The sequence below is a fragment of the Lampris incognitus genome, chromosome 7 (assembly GCF_029633865.1).
Source record: "Lampris incognitus isolate fLamInc1 chromosome 7, fLamInc1.hap2, whole genome shotgun sequence".
Lineage (NCBI taxonomy): Eukaryota > Metazoa > Chordata > Actinopteri > Lampriformes > Lampridae > Lampris > Lampris incognitus.
This window is the reverse complement of record NC_079217.1, coordinates 16368401-16380166: the sequence shown is the minus strand read 5'-3', so window position 1 is coordinate 16380166 and position 11766 is coordinate 16368401.

Sequence of the window (11766 nt, the reverse complement as noted above, 5' to 3'; positions counted from 1 at the left end):
TACGTTTGGGTTGCCAGGTTTGAGAGCCCCACGTGGGGAAATCTTGGAGGAAATGACCTCGGAAATTGACACGATTAAACGAAGCTACCCGAACGCATGTATAGAAACGCCACACACCGCTACCTAACCCTACCTTTAACCATTACCTAACCTTAAGCCTGAACTTAGACACAATAAAGTCGCTGTCGCTTCTGCAAAAAATTGACTTTTGCATATACACTCTACAACACCGTCACGTCGTGTTATTTGTACGTCACTTCCCGAGAATGTGTGAAGGTCTTGCCGGTCACGTGGTTTCAGAGAAAATACCTTATGAAGGCACTCGTGCTAAAATATGAGCTCACAACCTGGCAACCCAAAAACTCGTGTTATTGATGTGTTATAAACATCTTATTACGTACTGATTACTAACACGTTAATGAATGAGTTATAACCATTTATAACCCCTTCATGAAATTCGGTGATACCCTTGACAATTTTGAAAAAGAAAACTGCTGTTATTTCTATGATTCCTGCAGTTTCTGAGTATGGAGGGAAGTGTGCATTTTACTTCTAGCCGTAAATACTGATGTCAAAAGGTCAAAAGATAACGTAGTTTATGTTGTCATTGTGCTGCATTTGATTTTCTAACTTACCTACATAGTGCATAGCACACCTACAGTATAGCCTAAGAAGCTATTTGTTTTAACAAGGTATTTCATCAAGTCATGTCAAGTTTATTCATAGAGCACATTTAAAAACAACCAATTTCGACCAGATACATTAATATCTAAACGATATCCAAGTAAAAAAGTGGACAAAATGCTCTACTATAACAATATATAGGGCAGCAAAAATAGCGAGGACAAGACTATACAGGACAAACAAGTAGACTGAAATGCAAAGGAATACAGACGGGCTTTTAAACAGGATTTGAACATGTGTGGGGTGGGGGCAGATTTGATATCTGTAGCCAGTGACCTTGCTCTGCCTGTCGAAGCTTTATAAATTTTCATTATGAATTTTCAAAAACAAAAATATGCGTGCGTATGTGTGTGTGTGTGTGTGTGTGTGTGTGTGTGTGTGTGTGTGTGTGCGCAGAAGACAAATATGCAAAAATGTCCAATTGATGGGAATTACCTGGTGTCTGTTACCTTATGAAAAATACATGAATGAATGAATGATCACTGGCCCAATAACATCGTTGTAGCTTGAAACGAACAGCCATTCAAAAGCTCACACAGGGACAATTTTGTAAAGCAGATCTCTTTGTAAAAAAAAAAACTTGAAAGCTGCCACTATAGACATACCTCAATTTAAGACCCTCTGAATCAACAGCCGAACATATAACTGGTATTTCTGCATCAGTAGTATGTCGCTCACAAGTTTCCTGAAATCAAAGAAAACAAAGACGGAGAAAAGGTCATGGGAACACCTGATAGCTTCAGCAAGTCTCAAATACAAAGTGGGCTGTCTGTGAATATTCTTTGAATGCTGCCAACTAACCCACCTGGGTGGGCTGTGTGATCATGTTGCATTTTGTGAACCTATCAAATTCACATACTGAACTGGGAGGCAGGGACAAAGATACTGTCAGTGCCCATGTACTGTGTCATAGATCAACGCCATAGACTTTTTTATGTGAAGGACGCTGATATAAATACATCTCAGACCACAGAACCCGATCTGATAAGGGTTTTTTTTCCTTTTGAGAAAGCCTGTATTTTATGTTTTTTATCCAACTGCATTTAAGTTAGGAAGCAGGAAAACTTTCTTCATATATTTTATAATTGCATTATAATTCTGTTACCCTTTCAATGTTGTATTCTGTAAATTGTGTAAACACAACATCCATTGCACGTTATCCATCTTGGTAGAGAGATCCCTCCTCTGTTGCTCTCCCTGATGTTTCTTCCTATTTTTTCTCCCTGTTAAAGGGTTGGTTTTTTTAATTTAATTTATTTATTTGTTTTAGGGAGTTATACCTTATCCGATGCGAGGGTCTAAGGAGAGGATGTTGTGTTGCTGTAAAGCCCCTTGAGGCAAATTTGTAATTTGTGATATTGGGCTATACAAAAAAATGACTTGATCAGAATAGTCATTCTTTTCTTCATGGAGCATGGGCAGTCCCTTCACCTGTGTGTTTCTTATCTATTCCTTCAGACTGCAGGAAGGCTGAGAGGGAGACAAAATAGGGGATGGGCAAAAAAAAAGAAAGTTCCTTGTGGGATTTGATCCAAAATGAACAGAGAACACACACGTGACTCTGGCAGACACTGCTCAGCTATCTCTGAACACCAGAATAGTCTTTCCTGCAAAGATGGCTCAACTTGGACTCAATTAGATTGAACTAATACTCATTTTGCTCAAGACCCTTTTCACATTTGGGAACCACTGACTTAGGGCAGAGTATGTATCAATCCCTGATTGGTATATATGCTTGAATTGAACTGATATTTAACTAGACCTATTGATTTAGTATTTGCTTAAATAGTTGATTTGAATGACAGGATCCAGGTTTATCCAGAGAGCATACAAAGAAATGCAGCCCAAACAGGATGAAGAAGACAGCCAAATGTTCCGTACTTACATCTACTGATGCAAACCTTATTATGCCGAGGCTGTGAGCAACTGCATGATTGCCCCATTGAGCTCAAGCTGTGCGCCAGGACTGGTCAGTGTGTGTGGGCCGTGCACAACCCACAGTTGCTTTGCCATGTGGCTGAAGTCTTTCAGAGCCTTTCCCCCTGCAAAGCTTCCACAAAGTCTTGCTCATAGAAGCTGCATCCGTGTACAAAACCATAATTAGAAATGCCTTCCAAAGTGAGTCCGATTTCAATGAGGTCCTGAGGGAGCTGTTATACTATCCATAAACCCATGGCCTCTGCCTCACAGTCACTGCTAATTACATTTCACATTTGATCAACTGAAAACAAACAGTGCACCGGACAGCTCCACCGCCGCCACCACCCCCACGCCCATACCCTCCCAAAATGAAAACTAATGCAAGGACGGCTGCCTCTCTAGGGAGAATAAAGAGATAGAATCACAAAAAAAAAAAAAACAGGGATGAGAAAGACAGCCAGTCAATAACTCTAATCTTTATCCCTGCACTTGCAATGTGCTGTGAATGATTTTACAGGCTACGTTCAGAAGAGAGATAATGTCTTATGCTAAGTGTCAGCGTTGATTAGAAATCACCTGATGAATGTGCAAGGAGGGGAGCACACAGTGACAGCAAGGGGAATAGTTAATATCTGTAAATAGAATCGGGGAGATGTGGACGGTGAGATGTACCATAGGAAGCATTAGCCTGGAAGTGTAGCATCAAAAAAATATAGGGAGAGAGAGAGAGAGAGAGAGAGAGAGAGAGAGAGAGAGAGAGAGAGAGAGAGAGAGAGAGAGAGAGAGAGAGAGAGAGAGAGAGAGAGAGAGAGAGAGAGAGAGAGCGAGAGAGCGAGAGCTTGAGGCTGCAGGGACAGGAACCAGAGAGAGACTGAAATGTCAGATGAGTCAGAAGCATTCTGGTAAGATGCTGCTGTTTAATACGGTGCCATGGCTCGCTCATCATGGAGGACTGAAAATTTACAATGACACCATCACCCCAACAACAAGCACCTGCAGCCATGTTTTAACGGAGCTGTCTGTTCCAAATGATTGGGCAGTGACATTGATTAACCCTGACCGCCTCTCAAACAGGATAACTGATGGGCTTGACAGTGTGGAGGAGCCACAATGATTCCACCGCATATTTTCATTTTCCTTACACATTATTCAACTATGTGGACATTTAATAAGCCATGCAATACAGATATGACTACTTTAGATAACCTAGAGTAGAAATGTGTTTATCCAAATAAGGAAATTAAGAACACATTCGTTGCAATAATTCCCTTCTTTCTTTAAGAATGCTGAATGTGACAATGAGAACATGTCAGTGTCTCGGTGTGAAAGTGCAAGTAGAAATGAAAGAAATTACAAAGTATGGTAGTTGGACTTGGCAATAACTCAAAATTATTATTCATAGTCTTTAAATGGTATTGTACCGGGATGAAACTTGGATATTTTCATATCCTGATACACAATTTTGTTGTCTAGAGATTAAAGATGACAAGAATCTATGAACTAAAAGTTCTCACAAAAATGACGTGAAGAATTTTTGAGAGTATTATTTCAAAAATAGTTTTGGTTTGATATTGTACTTTATGCTTTCCATTACCAATGTGATGAACCTCATTTGTATTCATAAATATTCTATTTTTGGATATATGTAAATACAGACAGGTGACAAATTAAAGGGAAAAACCAACATGACGTGCTTTAGTAAGGTGTTAGTGCCACCAGGAGCCTCCAGAACAGCTTCAGTGCTCTTTATCATGGAGTCTACAAGTGTCTGAACTCTACTGGAGGGATGGACACCATTCTTCCAAAACATATTCCCTCATTTGGTGTTTTGATGATGGTGGAGGAGAGTGCTGTCTGACACGTCAGTCCAGCATCTTCCATAGGTGTTCAGCTGGGTTGAGATCCGGTCATATGATTTACATCATTTTCATACTCATCAAACCATTCAGTCACCCCTCGTGTCCTGTGGATGGGGGCATTGTCATCCTGGAAGAGACCCCTCCCATCAGGAAAGAGATCTTTCATCATAGAGGTGGTCACTCAGAATTACCTTATATTGATTTACAGTGACCCTTCCCTCTAAGGGGACAAGTGGACCCAAACCATGCCAGGAAAATGTCCCCACAGCTTAACACAGACCCATGACCCCCTCACTGTAGGGGTCAAGCATTCAGGTCTTTCCTTTAATTTGTCACCCATCTGTGTATCTATGCAGATACGGTGATCAAATTCCATATGATTATTTTGACAATACTATTTTCCATATCGCCCAGTACTGCATGGTAGATAGAAAGGTTGGTACCGGCTAAGAGAAATTAGGTTGTCCCATACGTGCAAACCTCATAAGAGCTTTCCGCCTCCTCTCCGGCCAGGAGGAAATCTCCTTGGGCATGAGTGGAGCAAGAGACTGCTGTATCAGGAGACTGGCCTTGAGAACTTAACAGGGGTGTCTGTTTCCAGCTTGGGTGGAGTATCCATGCCAGCTGCTAATTGCTTAACGAATTAGTAAACCTGGGAAAATAAACAACAGGGTCCAAAAATGCACTGCAAATTGCCTGAGTGAAAATGTCTCAGGCGAGACCGTAATTGTAGAGCCTTTTATTTTAGGCTGCGTCAAGGGGTTCTACAATTTGGCAGAGAGCTGGTAAGGTGAAACGGCTGGAAAGTGTTTTGTGGTCAGTGGCAGAGATGCAGGACGTGGCTCGTGGAGGGGGGTCGGTCTAAATAAAGCTACTCCTGATCCCACAGGCGGCTCCATTGCTCCAGCTGTGACAGTGGTAAATAGACGTGGGATCTAAGTGTTTGCTGTGGCAACACGCAAGAGCAGGAGAGCAGCTGAGCGCAGCATGGAGTCCCCCCGTCGCTCTAATCAGCGCTGCTCTCACATCAAACGCACATTTGCCATTGCACAAAGGAACCTGAGATGCCTCGACCGAATCAAACGGCTCAAGAAGAGGCGGCTTCCTCTGACATCCCTGCTTTGTGTTCAGTGCCGTTCGGATGAATATGCGGCGGGCTGGGGTGGAGGGGCTTGGAAGAAGCTAATACCAACCTTATCAAGCGTTTGAATGGGCTGCATCTTTTCCCCCTGCTTTTCTTTGATGAGAGCAGCTCAGTGAGAAAACGCACGTACACAGATAGATGGGGGAGGGGAGGGGAGCCGGGTCAGTGCTACAGCAGACTTCAATTCTGTGCACCGCTCCAGTTAGTCACGACTCCTCTGCCCAACAGATGAGCAACAGGGCGAGAAGTGTGAGTTAGTGTGTGTGCGTGTGTGTGCGCGCGTGTGCGTGCATCAGAGAGTGTGTGCATGTGTGTGTATGTGTGTGTGTCTCTCTCTCCTTCTCTCCCCCTCAGCCCACCTTTCTTTTAGACTTCAGAATGCCAGAGACCTGGTTGCCAAGGGAACGTGGCTTGTTGACAATAGAAGACAGGTTTACCTCTGTGTTAATCACTGCCTGACGATAATGGCTGAAGGGGGGTGGTGCTTGTGGTGGAGATGCGGGGGGAGCAGTAGCTGGAGTTTGTCATTTTGACCGTTTTGATTTTCAAAGTTTAACAACTTTGTGGGGGGGGGGTAGACCTACCGCTCGCTGAATGCGCCTAAAATTGCAAACGAGTTTAACATCAATTGCACACAAAAAAAGTTACTATAAGACTTACCTGAAACGACTGTACTGTCTTTCCCTCTTCTCGCTACTGAGCAAGGGCACTGGCAGCAAGTGCCAACACCTTCCTTACATTACGACTCTGAAGACGGTTAGTGTTGTCCACAGGTTTAACAAAGTTGGAAGTTGTGAAACTACAAAAAGAAACACGAATCTCAAATTATTGGAACGTACTCATTCATAGTCCTGTACATGAATAAGTTTTTCACTGCAGCACTAAATAATATGAAAGCTAGCCTCACACTAGCAGTGCATAATAACAGTTAACTTGGATTACAGCGCACACGTGGTTCCTCCTTATGTTCTAATTATTGAAACAGCATGGTGACTGAATGGTATAAACTTAGCGAATATCTAAATGCAAGTAAAGATAAGTATCAAAACAAGAATATACACACAGACGATGCCACGAAAGACGAAAGATGAAAGCAGATATAATGGATTGCGGCGAGGTCCGTCAACATGTCATCTCAATGTAAATACACATCCTTCCTGGTTTTAACGTCCTGTGTCATGGCAACTGTAGGCAAACTGCATGACTAGAATCCACCATTAGATGGCAGAAAGTACTAAATATTGTAGCGAATTCGGGATAACGACAGGAACCGTCGCCACAGCCGCGACGCGAACCCGTGTCTCCCACTCCAACGTTGTCGCTTGCGGAGTGGGAGACACGGGTTCGCGCCCCGGCTGTGGCGGTTCCCGGACTGTCCCCCCCCCCCCCCCCCCGAATTCGCTACAATATTATAGCTGTAACAGCACAACGAACATGAGCCGTCAAAAAGACGGCTGGTATTTTGCTCATGACCGTGCGCGTCATGTCGCACCATTTCTTTCGCGAAATTCGTTACTCTGTTCTAGAAGCACGAGCGTTCTCCAGTGCAGAATAATAGGCTGAGCTTGATTTGCCTCGCTGTCCACCGAGGCGTCGTTGGACAGCGGCGATTTAAATGTTGGTGTCAGTCGTTTCTTAACAGACACACTAACATTTGCAATGCATTAATAGATCAACTGGGTATTTATCTGGACAGAATGTTTAAAAATCGTGACTGCCCATGGTCGTTCTAGTAGTTTTTAAGTCCCGGTCGTTGTTTGGGACTGTTTTGATTGTTATTTTCAGTTCTTTTTTTACATTTCACGTTTTATAGGCCTTGTTACGTTTGTTAGATTAGCAATATGTGTTTTTCGTCCCCCCCGGGGGGTTTAAGGACGTTGTGTTGCTGTAAAGCCCCTTGAGGCAAATTTGTGATATTGGGCTATAGAAAAAAACTGACTTGACTTGACTTTTTCAATTTTGCTATTCCAGTTCGACCATGTCTCTCTGAAGTTTAAATTGTTTAAAAATAGTATTATAGTTGTTAAAATGTTAATTTCGGGGCCAGTCGTTTCCTAACAGACAAACTAACATACGCAATGCATTGATATCTAAATGTTGTATTTATCTTGACAGAATTTAGAGTTTAAAAACCGGCCGTCATTTTGACGGCCCATTGTCATTTTAGGTAGGAGTAAAATTCCGGTCGTTCTAGTGTTAAACGGGCTACTGCAAAGATGCGGCAGGAGACATGTCAGGAACCTGCCGGCAGTGTACTCGGTAACCAAGTAGAAGGAAATACCCCCCCCCCCCCATGTCACACTGAATAGCGGTGCAGTTAAAACTCAATAAGGCACAAAGAGGAACTCTGGCACCAATAGCCCTGTTTTCACCAGGAGAATTGTGGTTTTAGCGAAGCTGTGTTCTTACTAAGATACAGTAGCCTACTTTGGTAGTTCTGGTAAAAAAAAATAAACAAACAAACAAACAAACAAAAACACAAAAAATACAGTTCAGAGCAAGACTGTGTAACCACTGAGCTAACAATCACGCCAAACATTCCTTCTATAAAATCCCCTCCTGTATGTTGTATGATCTCAGACCTTTAGAGGAAAACATCATTGTATTACTACTGCTGTTGAAGCATGCAAAAAGGAGGATAACGAAAGCATAGAAGACACAATTTCTCTGTCTCTGAGGCTGAGCCCAGACACCCTACAGAGGAAACTAATTTCAGCCGTTTGTATCCGCGATCTCACCCTTTCGGTCACCACCCAAAACTCATGATCATACCTGAAGGCTGGAACGAAGATTGACTGGTAAATTGAGAGCTTTGCATTCCGGCTCAGCTCCTTCTTCACCACAATGGTCCGGTACAACGTCCGCATTACTGCTGATGCTGCACCAATCCACCTGTCAATCTCCTGCTCCATCCTACCCTCACTCGTGAACAAGACCCCGAGATACTTGAACTCCTTCACTTGAGGCAACAACTCATCCCCAACTCGGAGGGAGCAATACACCATTTTCTGGTAGAGAACCATGGCCTCAGACTTGGAGGTGCTGACTCGCATCCCGGCCATTTCACACTCAGCTGCAAACCGCCCCAGTGCGTGCTGGAGGTCACGTTCCGATGAAGCCAACAAAACCACATCATCTGCAAAGAGCGGAGATGCAATTCTGAGGTTTCCAAAACGGACACACTCCTCACCTTAGCTGCGCCTTGAGATCCTGTCAATGAATATCACAAACAGAATAGGAGACAAGGGACAACCCTGGCGGAGTCCGGCACCCACCGAAAATGTGTTTGACTTTGTGCCGAGTATGCGGACACAGCTCCTCACTTTGATTATACAAGGACAGGATGGCTTGCAGCAACTGCCCCAATACCCCCACCACCATGTCACAGTGAATAGCGGCGTAGTTAAAACTCAGTAAGGCACAAAGAGGAACTCTGGCACCAGTAGCCCTGTTTTCATCAGGGGAATTGTGGTTTTTAGGAAGCTGTGTTCTCACTAAGATACAGCCTACTTTGGCATCTCTGGTAAAAACAAACAAACAAACAAAAATACATCCGGAGAGAGCTCGGCATAGAATTGCTGCTCCTTCGCGTCGAAAGGAGCCAGTTGAGGTGGTTCGGGCATGTGGTTAGGATGCCTTCTGGGCGCTTTCCTTTGGAGGTTTACCGGGCACGGCCAAATGGAAGGAGACCCAGAACTCGCTGGAGGGACTACATGCCCAATCTGGCCTGGGAACGCCTTGGGATCCCCCAGGAGGAGCTGGAGGGCGTTGCTGGGGAGAGGGACGTCTGGAGTGCCCTACTGAGCTTGCTGCCACCACGACCCAATCCTGGGGAAGCGGCTGAAGATGAATGAATGACTCAATGAACACAATTTTTCTATGGAAAGGGGAATCCAGGCAGACTAGTATAGATTGTACAGCATGTTATGTACTTGTGACTTTGTTAGCTTGTTCTTGTGTCCAGATCACAACCTTTACCAAGTCACCTCTCTCCTGTATAGTGTGCATTTTATACCCCCCCCCCCCAAATAATGAAGACGATCATGTAAAACAATATAGGAAACACGTAAGTTTGGTCAGAAATTGTCTCTTATTCACATTTTTATAAAACTGTATGACCCTGATACACATCTTGAAAATGTGTAAATTGTAAATTAGTACTCTTAAGCACCTTATGCAAAACACACAGATGGTTAATGGGGTAGACGAGGACATGGCGTAGGTCTGTCAGCTGTAGGAGCACACACACATTTGATGGGCTGTAATGGAGTCACATAGATACAGGCTTTCTTGTCGGTAGGACTGTTCAACTTTGCAGGGAGACGGAGCGACGGAAAAGAGAGGCAGGCGAGTGGTGCTGCTGTGCAGGACGGGTGAGAAATAGTGCATCCCAGGCCCCACACAGAGCATCGACACCAACACGTACTCCATCTGCCACAGCAGAAAACGACAAGAAGTGAGGAAGAGGGGGCCATGCCGTTACACGTGTCAGGTGCAGGTGTCGGCACAAGGAGTCTGTCCAGGTATGTTACGATACATTTATATATTAGTCTACACACACACACACACACACACACACACACACACACACACACACACACACAACAGTATGACAAAATAAAACATGGGCTTATGTTTAAAAGCCATTAGGTGCAAGAGGTTGTAAATGCAAATGTGTAGTTCTCTCACGTTATCCTCCATACTGCTTCATTAATTTTGTTCTAGACTTACAGCACCTGGTCCTGGCATGCGACATCAGCTCCTGTTTTTCACACTTCTCTTATGTCTTGTCAAAGGAGGTATAGCGAAGCAGGTGGCACACTAACACGCGTCCTTAGGGGGGGAACACGTGATCAGACTAGCTGCCACCGTTGATGTACACTAATAGACCAGCGAGCCTCCGAGCCGAACAACTTAATGACATTACATCGCGTCCAAAACAACACCGTGCGGGGGGAAATACATTGAGCTTTGCAAGGTACTTTACACAGCATGTGCATCCTACAAGAGTAGCCTAAAGGACATATACTTTATTCTGCAAGGGTCCCCCCAAAAAATGGCTAAGGCCACATATTAACCACAACTCTTTTGGTATTGTATGAGACGGCGTTGCTTCATATGCCACTGCTCACTTTTAATGTGGAGGTCGTATTTATTCTATGTAACTCGAGTATAGCCCGTGACTCCCTTTAATGAACACGCCAAACTTCGCTCATCGCCATCAGTCATACAACGGCTGGGAGGACTGACTTCTTAAATCCCTGTTTGCTGTTTGACCTCATGGTTAGCAGGGTCAAGCTTACAAGACTAGCGAGAGAAGATGTGGGGTAAAAAAAGAGTCAAGTGTAACACGAGGAAACCATTATTCTGTAAAAAGAGCACAAGCAGGGGAGCCAAGTGACTGAGCAATGTCAGCAGTCTCATCTTTTTGAACCATGGTTTAGTACGACACTGAAATATATGGGCGGTGGGGGGAGATGACATCTGTCAATTTCTGTATTCCTCATGCTCCCAAATCCAGATAGAGGTCCTGAATTACATCGTGGAGGCTCCCCCCGTGCCATCTTGGCCTTATCATCAAAGGTTGCATCTGATGTCCTTATCAGGATGTTAACTCAGGCTGACTCATTTGCTCGGCACTGCTCTGATAAGGCTGTCAGGGACTGGTATAGCTGCCTGCCTGCTTGCGTAGCATTAGTCACAGTTATCCCACGTCACACCGGACCCACACTCCACCGACGGAGAGGGAGAGGAGGAGACAGATGCCAAGGATGAGGGCATCTATGGGGGAAACTTTTGTACGATTTGACTCAGCGCTGATGCTGTTGAATTACAGCAGCATCTAGATGAGCTTCACAATAAACCTCATCATTGTACATCAGTGAAAGGGACTTCGTAATGGTCTCTATTTTGACTGTGAACGTTTAAAAAAAAAGACCCATTTCTTTATAAATGCTTTGCTCTTTGCAATGTGTGCTTAAATGATTCAAGCACGAAAAGAACTCGCTTCAGATTCATCATAGTGTAAAGTAGCTTCCAGATTTGAAGTGCACAGACATTTTCCTTTTTTAAGGGTCAGAACGCTTTCAAGGTGAGTGTAGAATAAATGTTATGCACTTGGAGCTGACAAAATTTGTTGCCCTGCCTCACAACTGAATA